Source organism: Mirounga angustirostris, unplaced genomic scaffold, assembly GCF_029215605.1.
Source record: "Mirounga angustirostris isolate CCGP_5_RB_7025 unplaced genomic scaffold, mMirAng1.0.hap1 SCAF_12, whole genome shotgun sequence".
Lineage (NCBI taxonomy): Eukaryota > Metazoa > Chordata > Mammalia > Carnivora > Phocidae > Mirounga > Mirounga angustirostris.
This window is the reverse complement of record NW_026991720.1, coordinates 103,708,960-103,724,562: the sequence shown is the minus strand read 5'-3', so window position 1 is coordinate 103,724,562 and position 15,603 is coordinate 103,708,960. Positions and strand designations below refer to the sequence as shown.

Here is a 15,603-nt window from a genome sequence, read left to right as displayed (position 1 = left end):
ATTCAAAGTATAAATATAAATAACCACGAGTCCATACTGATGGATTGACTGATTGAAGGAATGTATCAGAATAGGCAAATCTCCCTCACAGAAGATTTCCAAACAGTCTATGGGTCTAGCTCCCCACCAAGGAGACAGGGAGACGGGGCTTTCTCCCCACCCCCGAGCCTGGCTGCCCCCACTGAGCTGCTTCTGCAGAGAGAGCAGAGGGTAGGGGTCCCGGACCTCAGCCAGGAGGTCAGGGTGACGAGTGAGTGGTGCTGGGAGCAGGTGCCCTCGACATGAGGTGGTGGGGATGGTGCTCAGCCTCTCTGTTTCCCTCCCAGCCCACCCTGAACCCCAGCCTACCCAGGAGGAAACGCCAGACAATCCCAACTGAGCGGCTGGTGGTCCACAAAACACCTGACCAGTGCTCGTCAAAACTGCCAAGGTCATCAAAAGCCAAGTCTGAGAACTGTGGTGGCCAGGAGGACCCCGAGGAGACACAAGGACTAAATGTCTCCTGGTGTCCTAGGCGGGGTCCTGGGACAAAGAAAGGCCAGTGGGCTCCCATGAGTGAACTCTGAATACGCCGTGGACTTTAGTTAAGTGTGACTTCCCAGCCCTGCTGCCTCAGCTGTGACAATGTGACCGTGGAAGGCAGGGTAACGATGGGAGAACAAAGGGGGAGAGGGTGTCTATCCAGGAACTCTGCACTGTCCTTGCCACGTTTCTATACATCTAAAGCGATTCTAAAAGAAAAAGTTTATTTTTAAAAATGGTATCTGAGCTAGAAGGAGAAAACGCTTCCCTTATAGATGCGAGCACAGCCATGCGTCCCCAACCACAGATGACCAAGAGAGAGATGTCACCGCGGACCACCCCTCCATGCCCTGGAGCGAGTCAAGCGCCCCCAAACTTCTGTGAACCTTTGGCTACAAAAAAACGTGGTCCCTTGCTCAGGGAACTTGTCCAGACCTGAACTTGTGGACATGTGAAGTTCTTTCCCTCCGTCTCCTCTTCACATCTGCGTCCTTCTTAAACTTCTTTTAGTGAAATACAGGTTTATTCCAAAAGAGACGAAATCTCCTGGATAAAGCATCGATAACACCCAAACTTCATCCTGCGGACATAAGAGGGGATGACAATAATCCATTCACCTGGTACATTACATGTTACAAAACCAGACACACAGAATTTACGAACAGTGCTTTATAATAAAAACTGTGATTTAATTTCAAACAAGCATATTACCATCCTCTTTCCTTTATGCTGTGTGTGATCTAATCGGTGAACTCACTAGATTACTGAAATGAGTACCAACCCCTGATGCTCCAATTGCTTTTTTCACGTTCAGCACCGAATTCAAAAGCACCATGGGGTGAGCGGTGCACAGATTATGATGCGGATCTCAAGATAAGCAGTGTTTCCTGGGGCGCCTGGGTAGCTCAGCTGGTTGGATGTCTACCTTCAGCTCAGGGCATGATCTCCAGGTCCTGGGATCAAGCCCCGAGTCGGGCTCCCTGCTCAGTGGGGAGTCTGCTTCTCTCTCTCCCTCTGCCCCTCCCTCCCCATGCACACACACTCTCTCTCTCTCTCTCAAATAAAGAAATATATAAAATCTTAAAAAAAAAAAAAAAAAAAGATAAGCAGTGATTCCTGCACAGAGCTGTGGCCAGGGGTCCCCAGAAGACCCAGGAGTCTCCCCCGCAGAGCCTGGGCAGGGAGTGCTGACCCTGGGCAGCCTCAGGACCTGGGAAGCTCTGGCGACTTTCCCAGCCAAGCCTCGGACAGCAGAGAACGTAACTTTGCTGAGGTCAGCTCCCCAACCGTGGCTGACAAACCAAGGGCCAGGCCAAGCGTGCATCTCTTGACCACAGTCCAGATGGACCACCAGGATAGCAATATGTCCTGACCAAATCGTACAGGAATGAAGCTGTCTAGGGCAGAGGCCCAGGGAGGTGGACACGGAGAGCCCTTCCCTAGAGACCCACGGACACGTGCGCATAGCCCCACCTGCAGGGCCCGAGACAGAATCCCAGTCGGAGAGGGGGACTTCAGTGGGGAAAGTGGGCTCCTGCCCTCACTGAGCCCATCTGTTTGGGGCGGGGTGGGGGGTGGCCAGGGAAGGCCTGTTTTCCTGGAAGCCAGTCTGCAATCCCAGACCTGACACCTCAGACGTGAGCTAGGACAGGGACAGGAATCTGCCAATACTGAGGACAGAGGAGACCAGGTCCCTGTTGCCATACAGAGAGCCCCCCCGCCCCCCCTCCCCACCAAAACCTTGCAAACCAACGCAGACAAGAGCCCCGCTTGGGGCTCCACGTGTAAAAGGCCCTGTGGGGATAGCAGGCAAGAGCTCACCTGCAAGGAGTTTGAGGGGCAGCTCCCCATGTTGTGGGGCCTTCCCTGCACCCTCAGCCACACGCTCCTTCAGCTGTGCTGAACTGTGATCCCCCAAATTCATATGCTGGAGCCCTAACTCCCGGGACCTCAGAATGGAACTGTACTTGGAGATCGGTCTTTAAAGAGGTGATAGAGGTAAAACGAGGTCACTAGGGTGGGCTCTACTCCAATGTGAGTGGAGTTCTTATTAGGAGAGGACATCAGGACGCAGACACACACAGAGGGAAGACCAGGTGAGGACACGGAGAGAAGATAGTGTCTGCACGCCCAGGAGAGGCCTCGGGAGGGACCGGCTCTGCCACGCCTGGATCTCGGACCTCCAGCCTCCAGCACCAGAGGAGAAGAGGTGTTGCTTAAGGCAACCGGTCCACGGTGCTTTGCCATGGGAGTCCACGCAGAATAGGACAGAAGCCCCTACTGCTGGCTTAAAGCACAACCCGGAGATCATCGGCGCATGCGTTCTCTCACTCATTCATTCATGCATCCAGCAAAGGTTCAACGAACACATGCATCAGCACATGGCAGTGAGATGCTGTTAGATGTCTGTTTAACCTGCATCCTGCAGGCCTTCAGGAGTGCAGGTCTGTCCACGCGCACATCTGCCGAATCCTGCGCTGTGCAAACCTTTCCTGAGCCCTCAGCCGGCATGAACCCCTGCCTCTGGGATCCCTGCAATGAGACGCCAGGGCCTGAGATTGGTGGCAGTGGGCCATGCCAGGCAGATCAAGGATTCCAGAATGTTCTGGCTGCAAAGTCCCCGACCTCTGCCTTCCATGCCAGGACGTCCCCTTCACAGTCCCTGACACACTCACCAGGCTCAGCTTGAAGGCTTCCAACGCAGGGGAGCTCCCCTCCTCGGAAGCGTCAGCCCGCACTCCCCAGGACGGAGGAGCGAGGAGCGGCTCCGGTTGATAGGAAAGTCTTCCCGGGAAGCCGCGATGGTGTGAAGACGCCCCCCACCCCAGGAGTGTGCAGGGCGAGTACCCCTGGGGGAAGACAAAGGAGTAGACGCTGAGGCACAGTGAGGCCCAGCAGGAGCCTGGTGTGGGGGCATCCAAGGAGGTGGCCCCGAGGGGAGGGGACAGCTGGAGGGTCCCTGGCTGGGGCAGGAGAGAAGGCAGAGGTGCAACGCTAAGCTCAGGAGTAAGAATCTGGACCTGCACCCTGCCACCTCCAGCAGCCTGGGTTTCCCGGGTTGTGCGTAGGGGCCGTGACAATGACACCCCAGGGTCTCACAGGCTGGCGGGTGGCCTCCCTGCGGCCCTCGGCTCCGGGCCTGACACGGTAAGTCCACCAGCAGCCGCCGTTGGCCTGGGCGGACGCGGTGGGCAGCAGGAGGCGGAGCTGAGTGCCAGGAACCCTGGGGGGGGGGGGGGTGCGGGGAACCCGAGTCTGACGACCATGGTGGCGGGGGCGGCCCACAGGGTCCGGGGGCCAGGGAGAGGACCCAGGGAGGGCCGGTCCATTCTCCTCTTCCTGATTTTAGACAGAAACACAGAAGTAACAGCGGCCGGACCCGGGGCCTGGGGCTTTGTGGTTTTGCTTGGAAACAATGATGAATTACAGAAGGAATCGCTCCGATATTTTATGTTCGCTCAGCAGCTCTCCACCAAGAGGGAGCCCCAACCCACGGGCCTGCCCCGCGTAAGAAGGCTCTGTGGCCATGTTCTTAGGTCAGCATCCGGCTGGCTCCCAAACTCAGCCGGGGACCCTCCTGGCACAGCCTCGGTGGGAGCAACTAGCAATGGGAATCTGAGCGCAGAAAGGTGGCACCAGGGTGAACGCTGCCCACGGGGTGTTGGGGGGGAGGTGGGAGGGGAGGGGGCGTCTGTGAGCCCTCCCCTCCCCTTCCTCTTCCTCCCTCCCCCCAGGCAACAGAGTCCAGGATTTATTTAACAAATGGTACTAGTTTACAAGGGGTTCGTCAATGTAGGATTCTTTCTAAACATACTCCTTTGAAAATGTAACATAGAATTTATTTATAAAAACCCCGCAGGCCACAACTCAGGAATGCATCTGTTGCTTGCGGTGAGGGCCAGGCGCATCCCTGGTTCAACGCCAGCTGCAGGACACCCCTCCGGAGCAGGCGGCCCCTCACATTTCCCTGACCTCAGGCAGGGGGCTCCAGCGTTGTTTCTGGTTCTGAAGTTTGCAAGCCTCCCTAGGCTGGACCAGTGAGCGCCAACTATGAGAAAGATAAAGGCCAATGGATCTGGGTCTTCCATTGCTCAGGTGCCTCTCTGCAGGGCAGGGGGCCTGCACAGCCCCCAGGTGGCATGTGCTCGTTCTCGGGGGGCCCCTCAGTCTTCTCCACCTGGGAGCTCCCTGGGAGCACCAGCGGGAGTCAGGCAGGACGCCTGAATTTGAAATCCTGGAGTGGCCAATGATGTGCTATGTGACTTCGATAAGTTAATTAACCTCCTCGTGCCCTGGTTTCCTATTTTGTAGAAGATGGGGATGATACTAGAACCAACCCAATCAGGCTGTGGGCAGTTTCCGAGATCTGTTTAGAGCCGTTTCCAGCGCTCACTGCAGATGTTAAAGGAGGCCTTCACCTTGGTTTCTCCACCCCCAAGCCAGAAAAGAATATTCTGCCCGAGGAGTGGCTTTCCCAACCTGCTGATCACCGAAATCACAGCAGGGGAGGGGCGGGCGTATACGCCGGCAGATTCCTGAGCCTGGGCTCCGAATTCCAGGGCTGGGTCCAGGAATGTGCTTAAAAAAAAAAATCCCTTGTTTTTGTAATTACTGCCTAAGAAGGAGATATGTATATATTTAGAAGAGAGCGTTGTTATCCTGAAGCATTATTAACCAGCACCTCCTTTCTATTAAAAATGGTCTTTTGGTTGGGGGGGGAAGCCTGTAGATTTTAAACTAGTCCAAGAATGTAGGTGGGTGTATTCCCAGCAGACCTAAGGGAGGAATTCCGACCTGCAGGATTCCTTAGCCCGATCGCCTGTGCCCTGAGGCCTGGTGCCAATCCCATCCAAGGCATCCGATAGGGCAGGAGGGGTGGGGGAGCAAACCTTTGGGAGCTGAAGATTTTGATGGTCTGAGAGGCACCTGGGACACTGAAGCTTCTCAGAGGAGAGTTGTGCAGGAGCTCCCCTGAACACACCCACTTTCCCCCAAGGGCAGAGGAGTGTCTGCGGTGCGCATCCCCTCCTCCAGGCCTCCAGGAAGTCCCCCCTGCACCGCCCCCCGCCCCCACCCCCGCCGACAGTTCTCTGTCTTGAGTCACTCCTGTCATTCCCTGGGGTACCTGCAGCAGGGCCTCCCCAGTCTAGAGTGGGAACAAGTGAGGATAGCTTGCACAGAGGAACCCCAGTGCCCCCAGGGTTGCCCCCCAAGAAACCCTGTGGCCCCCAGATTGTACCCCAAGACACTAGGGTCCTCCAGAATTGTATCCTGAGACCCAGTGGCCCCTTACATTGCACCCCAAGAAACCCCAAACCCCATCAGATTACACCCTGAGAAACCTTGGGGCCCCCTAGATTGCACTCCGTGAAAGCCCAGGACCCCCCACTCCCCTCAAGGCTGCACCCCAAGAACCCCCTAGGCCCCCAGGGTTGCTTCCGATTATTTTGTGAATGAGATTTTTACTCCCATAAGAAAACATCGCGTCACACTCCCTGGGTCCACGGCAGCTGTTCTCTGCTCTGCAGACCTCAGGGGACAGACGCCCGCGTGTCTCCATCTGCGTCTCTGGAAGGGAGGCTTTGGATGGCAGCTGGGGACTCTGCCTGGCCTGTCGTAGCCAGGCCAAGAACCAAAGGGCCTGGGGGCTGCTCTGGTTTTCAGCAGCCATCATTTTTCTTCCTAAATAAGTAAGTAGGCGGCGGGGGACGCGACTGTTTTCCTTCCCCGTGGATTCTCCAGAGTCCAGCGTAGTTACGGTCCCCCTTCTCTGCCCCATCTAAAGTCCCCTTCAAGAAGAGCAGTGAGCAAGTCCTCAGAAACCAGACCCCTGACAGATGCCCATCACCACTTGGCAAGATGAAGCCTGGCCTTCCAGAGGTTTCCAAGGGGAAGCCGGGCAAAGACCAAGGATAAGACACGTGTGTGAGGCCGAGGTGGGGGCCCAAGTCCAGGCTGCGACTCTAGTAAGTCAAACACTGAAGAAAGACAAGCCTTTGGATAATCTCCGGATGATTAAACTGAGACTTCCTTCTGGGCCCTGCAGGCTCTGGGGTTCCTTTTAAGTAGAGAACCCCCGTCCTGCAAAGGAAAGCCATGAACGTGAGACCAACAGACCACACATCTGCCACGGCCGGCCTGGGGGCCAGGCCTTCCTCACTCTGCGATCCCAAGATTACTGGACGCTTAAGTGACTGCGCCACCCAGATGCCCCATCATTCACAGGTTTTATCCTCTCAGTAGGTATTGCTGTCCCCACTTCATAGCAAAACAAAACGGGAACCCTCAATGGCCATCGGAGCCCCAGAGCGCTGGCTCCAGGCCTGGCCTGCCTCGCCAGGGGACCTCCCTAGGGGCCGGAGATGGAAACCGGATGCCAACATTTACGGGGATGGCCCCAGAGAATGTCCTCAGCTGGAGCAGACTTTGCTCACACTGTCTGAAGCCGTGTGGGAGAGGCATGCTTCCGTACATGAAAATGTGCTCAGAAGAAACCTAGCGAGAAGGAAGGGTGTTACAGGCGGTGAGTGGGGCCAGCGCCGGGGCGTAGGACTGCCAGCAAGCGCACCTCGCACTTCTCCTGGTTTTCCCGGATTCCACCGTGGGCTCACATCACTTTCGTAATGTGGGACAAAACCACATTTGCCAGTATTTTAAAATGATGCATTCTTGTAACGCTGGCCCCGTCATTAGCCTCTGAGCCCTCGACACAGAGAGTGGGGCCGCTGTGTATTTCCCACCCCTGCTGGCTGTCAGTGTGGAGACTGTTTCTCTGCAAAGCCGATTTCCCTTCTCCAAACAAAATGACACAAAGCAGCTTGTTCACCCCAGCTCTTGCCACATATTTGGGATGACAACATTCTTCCAACTAGCCTGGAAGGGCCCCAGTGACCAACCTAGACGTGCACTTCTAAGTAAATAATTTTACTTGCCAACATTCCTTTCTGGGGTGAATCTTCCAGCTCGTCCGCGCCTCTCAGTCTCCCGCCCCGCTCAGCCCTGCAACAAGCACAGCGCCTCCATCTGTGGTCACTCTGAGTTTGTCACCGTGATAAGCTGCTAAGATAAGCATGAATTCCTCAGCAAGTAACAAAACAGCAGAATCAAGTTCACGTGGGCGGGAAAGTCATCCTCATTCCGGATCATGTTGATACACGCGTGTGGGCGGAAGTCAAGGGTCAGCGTGCACACAATCCTGGCTGCACCCATGGGAGGTCTGCCCATCATCGGCCACGGCTGTTGCGCTGGATCGAAAGTTTGAGCGTTCCAGGTAATGAATCAAACATTGAGGAAGGAGCTCACTCTCTCCAACAGTCTGCTAAAATGGCGTCCGACCTGTGGAGTGGGTAGACCAGATGTCAGCAGGTGCGGCCCCATTTGGGGGCTGATTTGCTGCGTGCAGGGGGCGATGGCTCGGCCCAGAGGAGCCAGGGGTGCCCTCAGGGGATCTGGGAGACTGGCTGGGCTTGCCAAAGGGGTGGGCTGTGGTAGGGAAGACCCGGAAGCCAGCAAGAGACACATGAGAGCAGCTTGGTGACCAGCCGGGGACCCTTGTTTCCTGATGGACTTCAGCCTTATTGCTGAATGGGAGTGAGTCAGAGCTGCGGGTGGTGACCACAGTGATGGGCATCAACATCCAAGGCTAAATCCTGTCTCTGGTCAAGGTGGGGACAGATGTGTTAGGGTTCCTATTATAGATTCCTATTGCCTGCCATGTGCTTATCAACTTTTTACAATTATAAATGGCATTTTATTAAGAAAAAGAAGACTAGGGCGCCTGGGTGGCTCAGTTGGTTGAGCGACTGCCTTCGGCTCAGGTCATGATCCTGGAGTCCCGGGATCGAGTCCTGCATCGGGCTCCCTGCTCAGCGGGGAGTCTGCTTCTCCCTCTGACCCTCCTCCCTCTTATGCTCTCTGTCTCTCATTCTCTCTCTCGCAAATAAGTAAAACCTTAAAAAAAAAAAATTAAAAGAAAAAGAAGACTAGGGATGCCTGGGTGGCTCAGTCAGTTAAGCACCTGCCTTTGGCTCAGGTCATGATCCCAGGGTCCTGGGGTCCAGCCTCGCGTCGGGCTCCCTGCTCAACGGGAAGTCTGCTTCTCCCTCTGCGAACTGTCTCTCTTTCTCTCTCTCAAATAAATAAATAAAATCTTAAAAAAAAAAAGAAAAAGAAAAAGAAGACCAAGACATTGCTATGGGCTGAGGCGTATCCCCTCAAAATCCATAGGTTGAAGCCCTACCCCCTCCAGGACCCCAGGATGTGACCGTATTTGAATATAGGACCTTTGAAGAGATGATTAAGGTACAATGTCATTAAGGGGCTTTAGTCTAATACGACTGGAGTCCTTATAAGGAGAGGACATCAGGACAGAGACACACACAGAGGGACGACCCCGTGAGGACCTGGGGAGGAGATGGCCGTCTGCACGCCCAGGAGAGACCTCGAGAGGGACCGGCCCTGCCATGCCTGGATCTTGGACCTCCAGCCCCGGGGGTGGGGGGTGAGAGGGGTGGAATAAATCTCTTTTGTTTTCAGACGCCCAGTCTGTGCACTTAGTTCTGTTGGGTTGAGCTGACTGATACAAACATGAAGCTTTTTTGGGGAGGGTGGGGGGAAGATAATTCCCTTGCTGCGTGCACGCCCGGTCAGACCGCAGTGATTTTCCCCAGCCACATGTGTGGTTTTGCGTGTGTGATCCTGAGCATCTGAGGCTTCGTCAGGGACACCTGTCTTGGGGTCCCACAGCGCTCCTTCGCCATCTGCTGTACACGTGCCCTCCAGCGACACACCTCGAGTCGTGTGTTTGCTGACCCTGCGACCTCAGAGTGGGCGCCACCCTGACCTGACCAGAAACCTACAGCCAGTGCTCCTTAGAGAGCTCTGGCCTTCAGAAGAGCCACCCCGCATGGGACAGCCCGATCAGCGCACTGACGTGTCCTGCAGCCTTATAGAGCTATGTCGCGGCGGTCGGGAGACTGTCACCCTCAGAACAATAACATCCAGTGGAGCAAAGTTTGGTCCGGCCTGGGGGCAGGGCATATGTTTCTCCGTGCCACCCCCCACTCCCTGATGGGCCAAGAAACCGCTCTCTGACAGGTGGGCGGGGCTAAAGACGGAAGCACGTTCCAGTGACCAGCGTCCAGCCCAAATAGCAAAGCTCCTCCTTGACTCACAGTCACTGACCTATAAGCGTGCACTGCAGTCACCTGCGAGCGTTATCCGTCTACACAGCGTGCTGTGCCCGAACCGGGTCAGGGTCACTTTGCTGCAGGTACTGTCCAAGATCGTAGAATGCTGAAAACCAGACCCAACCCTTGCATGATCCCGGTTCTCCTTGCCCCCTGTCGGGAGGGGTGAAAGCGCTTAAGAATGGTTGGGGAAATCAACAGGTGGAAGAGGATAAAAAAGGTCAATCAACGATGTTGCTGAAACTTGTAACACTCGGAAAATTGGAGATCCTTTTCTAGACTTTTTTGGCAAGCTTTCTCTCCGAGCTAAACTAAGCTGCCCGCCTCCTCTCTCTCAAAGGCAGGGACGAAGGCATATTTAGGAAGCACTTTCCACGTGCTTACAACTCTTGAGCAGAGCACATGGGGTGACAGATAGTTTGTGTGCCCCTCACGGAGCAGCCCCGCGGCAGGATCTGTCCCCCCCGGAGTGCCGGCCCACCCTCCACGGCCACGAGACTGAGTCCCCAGGGAAATGATCCCTCACTCTTGCTAACGTTCTGAGCCATGACCACGTGGCAGGTACCTGCGTGGATCAGCCTCCCTGATCTCCAAAACCAGCCCAGGAAGAGCCTCTCATTGGGACGCCCCACTGTAGATCGAGATCCTGGAGAGTGGGCACTGAAGACCCTCCAGAAGGTCGCTCTGTTGGAGGGAAATCTGGGGCATGGACCGGGAGCTTGACGCGGGGCCCCCTGCCTCTCCTCCGGGAGTTCAGTGACTGAGCCAAGTCGGTTGCCCGCATCCACAGTTGCTCACAGTCTGAGAGTGAAAGCCCGCGCACAGCCCTGGGGTGGACCTAGCGGGATGTTCCAATGAGGCCCGGAGAGAGCTCAGACGCATCCAGGAGAAACGCCAGGGCAGGGGCCCCGGAGGCAGAAGGACGGGTTGGATGGGATGGCTTGGGGTGTGTGCAGTGTGAACCTTCGGGAGGAAGGTGGAGGGTCCTGCTTCTGTCCTCACGGGCAACACTGCCCGCGTCAGACATAGCCAGGGGTCCCCTGGGTGCTCCAGACCCCGAGCCAGGAAGGAACCGCCCCCCCCCCCCCCCCCCCCCCCGTGTTGCTGGGACAAGCTGGCTTCCCAGGCGGGCGGGCCACTCCTGCCCGAGGCAGCCAGGCCGGCAGCCCCCAGCTCCCTCCTCCTCGCTCCCCACCTTTGTCCCTGCACAAGGGAAAGAGTCCCGCATGGTCGCTGGTGGCCCAGCAGGGGGTTGTCCAGTGAGAGGAGTTCCATCGCAGACTTGGGCTCCCCACCCAGCCCTTCAGTGCCGGGTCAGGGTCCTGCCGGACGGCCAACTTCAGCTCCTTCCACCCAGGCTGACCGCGAGGCCCACTTCTCGCCGGCCACACCGAGCACTCCTGGTGTCGCGGCTCTGTGGCCTGCTCTGGGCACGTCTGCAGTCCTTCCTGTCTGTGGGGATCCACCAGCGGGCCCCTCTGCCGTGAGGACACGCGGCCGCTGCCCCTCACCTGCCACCCCGTCTTGCAGCCCCAGAAAGATGAAGCCTGGGGGACTCCACGGTTACAGCTCCTCGGGAGGAAGGCTGCAAACCTGTCCCCAGCACTGAGCTGTGACAGGGTCACCCTCCCCCCAGTAACTCCCAGCAAAGGGTAAGCAGCAGCCAGGACAGGCCGCATCCACAGACACTGCACTTTTCTGGGAGCCTCGGAGGCCTGTCTCTGAAAGAGCAAATTCTCTAGATGTTGGTTTGGTAGCTGAGGGGGCTGTGGGAGAACTGGAAGTGGGTTGGTCGTTAAAGGGTAACAGCTTTCCGTGGTGGCAAGTGACATTCGGGACGAGTTTGCGTTCCCGCTGGGACCCTGCTCCCCGTCACCTGCAAGATCAGCGCGGCTGTGGTTAGCGATTGCTGAGGGAGCAGGGCCCACCCAGGCCTCGGGGGCTGTGGCGGCCGCGAGGTTTGCTGACGGCCACCGTGCGGGGAGGTCTCACCCCAGCCTCTGGTGTCCAGTGTCGGGAGCAGCCCGTTAAAGTGTTCGGAATTCCGCCAGCCGGGTCGTCACGGGCCTCGTTAAAAGTGAAATTATATAGGGACGCCTGGGTGGCTCAGTCGTTAAGCGTCTGCCTTCGGCTCAGGTCATGATCCTGGGGTCCTGGGATCGAGCCCCGCATCGGGCTCCCTGCTCCGCGGGAAGCCTGCTTCTCCCTCTCCCGCTCCCCCTGCTTGTGTTCCCTCTCTCGCTGTGTCTCTCTCTGTCAAATAAATAAATAAATGAAATCTTTAAAAAAGAAAAAAAAAAAAGAAAACCATCGGGGGTGTGGGGCGGTGCCTGGGTGGCTCAATCATTAGGCGTCTGCCTTCGGCTCAGATCATAATCTCTCAGGGTCCTGGGATCGAGCCCCGCGTCGGGCTCCCTGCTCGGTGGGAAGCCTGCTTCTCCCTCTCCCACTCCCCCTGCTTGTGTTCCCTCTCTTGCTCTCTCTCTCTGTCAAATAAATAAATACAGGTCTTTAAAAAGGTGAAATTATATAAGCTTATAATTAAATAAATCGTATTAAAAAAACACAGGCCGTCAATTCTCAAAACCTATCACTCCCACATTGTTCTGCCATATATTGGTATTGGTCCTGCCCCTGGGGTAGCCCTGTCTGTCGGCTCTGCACGGGGGGAAAGGCCACGTCGTGGCCCGGCCTCGTGTGTGCTCACGGGCACCCCATCGGGGGCTTGGCTGAGGCCGTGCCGGAGATATTCACGCACAGAAACTGGCAGGTGCTGCAGACCAGGCGTGTTTTCCCCAATAGCCTGTCGGTGAACATCTACTGGCGCCCCAGGGGCCTTCCTGTTTTGGAGGCCGGTGGTCACGTGCACGCAGGGTGGGATGCACAGGACAGAGCGGGCAGACTTCGCAAACTCCGATCTGCCCCAGGGAGAGAGAGAAAATGGATGCCAAGTGTTCAGCTCAGTGCTCGGACCCTAACTCCTCACAATGCCTCGGCTCTGTGCAGCAGGTGTGCCCTTCAGCAGGTGCTCACCGCTCACCACCACGTCGCGACCTGCCCGGGGACAGGGCTGTCTTATTTGTGCCCCGTGCACCCCCAAAGCCCAGCGTGCAAGACACGGCCTCACAAATGTGTCTTGGATGGAGGAGACACTTGCTGGCCATCTCCAAGCTCGTTCGGAGCAGTTAAGGGAGGATTGCGTGTTTACAAAGCTGTTAATAGTGAGCACAGCGAGCCATTCCGCAGTCGGAATCTCTGGCATGTTCTCATGGGTGCTCGGGTACTCGGCCCTCCTGTGCCCAGGCATCCTGGCATCCAGGCTGTGGGTGAGCGACGGGCCTTCTAGGCGCCCACCCCGGCCGCGCAGGGGCTGAGGGTGCTCAGAGCCCTCCTGCTCCGATGGCCTCAGCCCCCGTCTCCCCTCTCTCCGCCCTTCAGCCCGGCCACCGCCCGCCTCCTCCTGGCCTGGCCATAGCACGCTGACGGCCATCTTCAGCTCCTTCCACCCAGGCTGACCGCGAGGCCCGGCCCGGCTCCTGCTGGTCTGCACTGAGCCGCAGGTGGACCGGCCTCTCCACTGGACTCGCCTGCAAGGGACAGGGGACAGCCACTGCCCGCCACGTGGAGGGCTCCACGGCGGCCCGGAGACCGGGCGGCCACGCCTGGTCACCAACAGGCCCGCGGCGGCTTTGGCCTTCCCCCCGCCCGCTTAGCAGCCAAACACCCCGCACTTCATCACACACCAGAGTGAGGAAACGTGCCCAGAGCCCCCAGCGCAGACTTAACCCGTATCTCGCTGGTGAGAGCCCGACACATGCCTGTCTTGGATCAGCCGGTGCTGGGGCGGAGGACCCACCATCCTCTTCACCCAGGGTCCTTGCTGGGACTGCTTCCTGAGCAAAGTGGGGCAACGAAGGAGGGGAGGGCTGCTGGGGCCCCGGACGGTGGAGCCAGCCAGCTCTGTGGGGGCCAGACGTGCTGCGAGGAGCCTCGGGCTCTGCCCCGGGGGATGCAGTTGCCCCAGTGAGCCGAGGCAGAGAGGCAGGACTTACAGGGGGTCCCCTAGGGTGGGCGCCTTAAGCCCCCCAGGAAGGACAGATTGATTTCCTACTAAGTCACTGGGGGGAGGGGGCCAAGAGGATGCAGGGCTGAACAGAGAAAGACTCTGGGGGCCTGAGAGCGGGCCAGGCAGGTCCTTGTTCAAACAGGGTTGCTGCTTGAGAAAGTTCCCTTACGTACCAGCTGCAGTGCATTTCTGTCCCCCCCCCCCTTTTCTTTTTAACGATCTTGCAGTCCAAGCATTTTTCCGGGTGCCAAATACTAAAATGGAAGGAACCCATTAACCCTTTCCAGTGCTGGGCATTCCTGAGCCCCAGTCCCTTTTAGATTTTTCTCGCAACCCTCGAGTGCTTTTTAAAAAACGTGTTGGGTTTGTAACAGCTGAAGTCAGGAGGTGCCCGAGGACGGAACGGTGAGGAGGGACCCCCAGCGCTGCTGCAGGACCCGGGGCAGGCGGCGGGCATCGTGTGACAACACCGGGCTGCTTGAAAGGATCCAACACGGCTTCTACTGCAAAATAACTCTGTTCCATGTGGTCGCCATTGGGCGTGGGGAATGCTCTAAAATTGAAACCAGCTGTTTAGTCCTACTGAACCGAGGGGCTGAGCTACGCGGACTCCCTGCGGGAATCGCAGAGCCGGGAGACCCCTGCTTGGAGGCGGGGCCCCATGCCCAGCACAGAGACTGCAGGCAGCTGTGTGCGGTAGTTTGCAGAGCGCCCCTGAGTTCTTGGGGACAGAGGTGAGGTCACTGACCTGGGATTTCCAGGAACATGCTGCTGCTGAGCATCTGGCACGCACGGCCGGGGCACAGCCCCCCCTTGCCCTGCAAGAGGGGAGCCTACAGGACGTGCCTCTCACTCACATTGAGATTCGGACCAAGAGCTGTTTTCCGATTGCTTTTATTTTCTTGTAAAAGGAGGGCACGCACACGATAGGAGATCCAACGTTCCAGAAGGGCTCTGAAGCCCCCTCCCCTGCACCAAATTCCCAGTCCGTCTTCTCAGACCCTACAGCCCCTCATTGTACCCCGTGCATCCCTCCAGAAGTTTCTCAGGGACCAGGAGCTCAGGAGGCAGGGTTGTGAGTTTTGGGGACTGATGGCCTGGGTTCAAATCCTACCTTCCTTCATGTTCCTGGCTGTGTCACATTGTCACCTGTGAACTCAGGGCCTCTGTTTCCTGTTCTGTGAAATGGGCGCAACTTCCTAACTCAGAGCGTTGGATGAGGAGGTGCACGGAGAGCTCCTAGCACAGGGCTTGGCGTGCGTGCTGTCCATCTATCATGACGGCACCAAGGCACTGGGCAGCTCAAGGGGCGTCCCCTCTTTAACTCTTTAACTCTTTTAAAACCCCTGCCCCCCCCCCCACCGGCCACAGCTGTGCATTACTTTGTGTGTCCGTGGGGTCCCAGTGCACCCCACCCCTGCCAGCGGGTTGGGGTACACTCATCTTGTGTGTCCAGAATCTCCCTTCTCACCGCTCTGGGGGCTGGGAATCTGAGATCAGGACGCCTGCACAGTTGGCTGCCCGGGGAGGGCCCTTTGCTGGCGAGCTGGTGTGCAGACGGCCCCCCTCTTGCTGTGTTCAGGGCCTCTGCACATGGATGCTGTGGGGACACAGACATTCAGCCCACAACAGGCATCCTGTGTCTTGAGAGCTAATAAAGCAGAGGGAGAAGTGCATGTTCAGGTGGGATGACTCTCTACCTGAGACCCTGTCTGCCCCCTGGGCGGGCGGCATGGGCTCTCCCTGCTGGACCTAGGGACCGTGCAGCCGCTTCTGCCCGTGATGACTCAGTCCACACACACTCCGGGGGGACGCGCTCTGGGCGAG

General features: G+C 57.4%; 1 long non-coding RNA gene across 1 annotated transcript; it reads left to right on the top strand.

The window, feature by feature from the left end:
• The first annotated feature begins 7,522 nt into the window (after nt 1-7,522).
• On the top strand, nt 7,523-9,058 carry LOC123836030 (uncharacterized). Its single transcript, XR_006788858.2, has 2 exons — nt 7,523-7,792; nt 8,749-9,058. It is a non-coding gene; the product is annotated as an uncharacterized LOC123836030 (long non-coding RNA).
• Nucleotides 9,059-15,603: the final 6,545 nt, after the last annotated feature.